We start from the raw sequence: 4,708 nt of genomic DNA, 5'->3' as shown, positions 1-4,708 counted from the left end.
ATTGCCTCCTGCACTGAGGCAGATAATGGGTTGTTCCCGATACCAGACAAGATATTAATCCCATCCTGTCAATTATATCCTCCACCCAGCTCTGGCAAACACACCCTCATCACTATTTTTGTTTTTTTTACCTACAAAGGCCCTGTCCATGTACCTTACTGTGAGTCACCAACAATTAAAGTTTTTATACCTTCTTGTCATCCCTGCCCTGGCTGTTACTAACGTCCAATTAAGTCTATCAAGGGACTGAGCAGGTTGGTACACTTAGCTGTTGTTGTCGTTGTTGTCGTATCAGCCATGTGCTTCTTCACCACCAGCTTGTCTTCCCACTACTCACAATTTTCACTCGCTTGATTTTCGTCAGACACACTGGCTTTGCTCGTCAGCCTCTCCTTTACCTTCGCCAGCTCTTTCCTTAATTTCAGGTTCTCCAACGTGGCCTCTCAATTTCTAACTTGGCCTCGCCAATTCTTCAATGGACCACCCCCAGTTTGGTCAACAAACTCTCTCTACATGCCAAGACCACTTTTATAGCACTGTGCATATCACAGTAATTATCCTCCAGGAGCTAACCCTGCCGTGACCTTTCCTAGTGAGGTCAGAATTATGGGAGGATACACACCCTACAGGCACAGTAACGTTGAGGATACACACCCTCCAGGCACAGTAACGTGGAGGATACACACCCTCCAGGCACAGTAACGTGGAGGATACACCCTCCAGGAGCAGTAACGTGGAGGATACACACCCTACAGGCACAGTAACGTGGAGGATACACACCCTCCAGGCACAGTAACGTGGGATACACACCCTCTTGGCTCAGTAACATGGAGGATACACACCCTTCAGACGCAGTAACGTGGAGGATACACACCCTCCAGGTGCAGTAATGTGGAGGATACACATACACACCCTCCAGGTGCAGTAACGTGGAGGATACACACCCTCCAGGTGCAGTAATGTGGAGGATACACACCCTCCAGGTGCAGTAACGTGGAGGATACACACCCTCCAGGAGCAGTAACGTGGAGGATACACACCCTCCAGGAGCAGTAACGTGGAGGATACACACCCTCCAGGAGCAGTAACGTGGAGGATACACACCCTCCAGGAGCAGTAACGTGGAGGATACACACCCTCCGCTAAATGTGCAATGACGTCATGATCAAAACAAAACCATCACCACGAAGGTTTATAAAAGTGTGGTGAGGGATGGTGCGGGGCCCTCCTGATGTACTGGTTGCTGTCATTACTAGTGGAAGGAGTTGCAAGGCCCTTATATTGGAGATCTCCAGCCAGAAGATATCGTCATTAATTTGGGTGTGTCTGGCCAGGTGACAGGTGTACTGGCTGAAGGGTAGCTTGTCGATTAACACGGTCATGATGCAGGGTTAGCTAATGACGCAGCGATGAGAACTCTGGGTCAAAGTGACCGTGACCTCTCTTGGGTAAGTTCTGGACAGCTGTGCTTACCCAGGTGCGTGGTCATGTCACCGGTCAGTAATGCTTCCTGACTATTACCACCAGGGTGTGTCTTCCAGGTTGTAGTTTCTTTAACTCAGGTACCTTGTGGCCATGACCTTTTCTGGGTCAGGTCTTAATCTCACTGTAGGGTGTGTCAACTTGCATGGGTGTACACCTGCTCATCTTCTTACTGTTATATGTGCTGTTCTTTCTGGGCTGTAAGCTATGGTCTGTTAACAATCATTACACCTCCCGCCAAGACCAAAGATTCCATACCCGAGAACTGATGACATATATACACAGTAATATCATGTGCAGTATCTAATATATCCCCTGAGGCGATAATGCATCCTCCCATTTTACAAACAATAACTTCATAGATACTGGTATATATGACTTTCTACTGGCTTGGTTTGACCTGACAAAACTTACTATACCTCCCGCCAAGACCAAATCTTCCATACAAGAGAACTGATGACACATATAGACAGATATGTTGGTATTATCATGTGCAGTATCTAGAATAGCCCTTGAGACGATAATACATCCTCACATTTTACAAACACTAACCTCATAGATACTGGTAAATATGTTTTTCTACTTGCTTTAATTATAATATATAAAAAAAGATAAAAAAAGGATTGTTTACATGCAGGAGGTGACTTTATGACTGTTGTTGTTATCGGTAAACACTGTTCAGTCTAGTGTCTCCAGCAAGGCATCTTACACAATTACTTTTGCCAACCAACCTGCGCACGCAAGTCAACAACATGACGTCATAAGAGTGTTCACACTTAAATAATATAGATTTATAAGCTACATATTATATACAACTCATCCTTGCCTCACTGCTTAATTGTAAGTAAAACCGTGTATAGATGCGGCACAGTTAACATAGCTTGAAAAACATTTATCAGTGTTAAAGTCAAATTAGTTGGCTAATGATAAGACTTCTCTCAAATACACTAGCTTGGGTTTAGTCAGTTATGAACAGAATTATGCCTTAAATAAATTAATATCCACATACCGCCAAATATCAAAATATTCTAATTATTACCTAAGGATCATTTCATGCATAGTATATCCCAAAATGTATCTGCCAGGATAGGAACGTTGACTTCCGAAATGCTACATGCAACTCGTGAGTGGCTCTGTGGCATACTGATCCAACTACATTTGGTAACCGAACATATTAATTACGCTGGAATGAATACACATTGCTATACTTATGGTAAACTATATACCAAAGTAAATGTATGTCCCCAATGTATGTTATCCGTGGTCACATTATGTTTCACACACAGTACGGACAGATACTGTCGCCCCCATTTATGACGCTTCCTTCATTTCAACAAGTGCGGAATCTTATAACAGCCCAGGGAGTCGACAGTAAGGTTGGCATGACGCTTCGTAGGGATGATATGAACAGAACATACCATACAAAAAACTCAAATCAGACAACAATGACCCTAAATGGATAAATAATTATTTAAAGAACATCATTGGCCAAAGGAAGGCTATAGGTAGCAGGATAAATCGTGGCGGAATTCACCTCCGGGACTATTATAGGGTATTGGCGAGTAGGGTTAAAACCGAGATAAGGAAAGCAAAGAGGAATAATGAGGTAAGGATAGCAAGGGAGGCGAAGACAAACCCCAAAGGATTCTACCAAATGTATCAAACTAAAACACGAGAAAAGATTGGACCAATACGGTCAGACTCCGGCAAGCTCACTGATAACGATGGAGAAATGAGCAATAATTTGAATAAATATTTTTCAACAGTTTTCACCACCGAAAATTTAAACATGATACCCGAGGCACCGACTCTATTCAGAGATAGTGAAGAAAACAAATTAAGTGAGATAGTAGTGACTAGTAACGATGTTAGTAAGCAAATAGACAAATTAAAGCCTAATAAGTCACCTGGTCCCGATGAGATATTTGCCAGAGTATTAAAGGAATGTAAGGAAGAGCTTAGTATGCCCTTAGCAAAGTTGTTTAACATGTCCTTAAAAACAGGTGTAGTACCAGAATCCTGGAGGATAGCGAATGTAATACCGATTTTCAAGAAGGGGGATAGATCACTATCCTCTAACTACCGCCCAATCAGTCTAACATCAATAGTAGGCAAATTACTGGAAGCAATCATTTCAAACTCTATTCGAAATCACCTGGAGAAGCACCGATTGATCAATGATTCCCAGCATGGCTTCACAAGCGGACGTTCTTGCCTAACTAATCTATTAACATTCTTTTCATCAGTTTTCGAATCGGTGGACGAGGGGCACAATTATGATGTGGTATATCTCGACTTTAGTAAAGCCTTCGACAGAGTCCCCCACGAAAGACTAATTAGAAAGGTAGAAGCTCATGGCATCAAAGGTGACATCCTTAAATGGATTAGGGCGTGGTTACAGGACAGGAAACAGCGAGTGAGCATTAACGGCACTAAGTCCCATTGGAGCAACGTCACAAGTGGAGTTCCCCAAGGCTCAGTACTTGGACCATTATTGTTTATTATATACATAAACGACATAGGTATCGGCATAGACAGCAACATAAGTAAATTTGCTGATGACACTAAAATAGGACGTGTTATCAAATCTGACGAGGACTCGGCAAAACTACAGGAAGATCTAAACAAATTTTTCGAATGGTCTGAAAAATGGCAGATGAAATTCAACGTCGACAAATGTAAAGTACTCAGTATAGGAGATGTAAACAGGGAAACCAGATACCAGATGAACAACGATGCCATAGAGAAATCCGACTGCGAGAGAGATTTAGGAGTAATGATAAGTAGGAACCTTAAGCCAAGTAAACAATGTGTTTTTGCTCGTAACAAGGCTAATAAAGTACTTGGGTTCATACAAAGGAGTGTTAGTTACAAGACTAGCGAGGTCATCCTAAAACTGTATCTTGCTCTTGTGAGACCACACCTGGATTACGCAGTTCAGTTCTGGTCACCGTATTACAGAATGGATATAGAATCCTTGGAAAGAATTCAGAGGAGAATGACAAGACTAATCCCGGGCATTAGGAACCTTGAGTATAGAGACAGGTTAAAGCATCTTAATTTGCACTCCCTCGAGAGACGTAGAGCAAGGGGCGACCTGATAGAGGTGTATAAGTGGAAGGCAGGGCTAAACAAAGGGGACATTACAAAGGTACTCAAATTAGCCAACCAGGAGCGAACTCGTAACAATGGTTTTAAATTAGACAATTTAGATTTAGGCGTGAAA

This window comes from Homarus americanus, unplaced genomic scaffold (genome assembly GCF_018991925.1).
Source record: "Homarus americanus isolate GMGI-L3 unplaced genomic scaffold, GMGI_Hamer_2.0 scaffold4590, whole genome shotgun sequence".
Taxonomy (NCBI): Eukaryota; Metazoa; Arthropoda; class Malacostraca; order Decapoda; family Nephropidae; genus Homarus; species Homarus americanus.
This window is presented reverse-complemented; position numbering follows the sequence as displayed.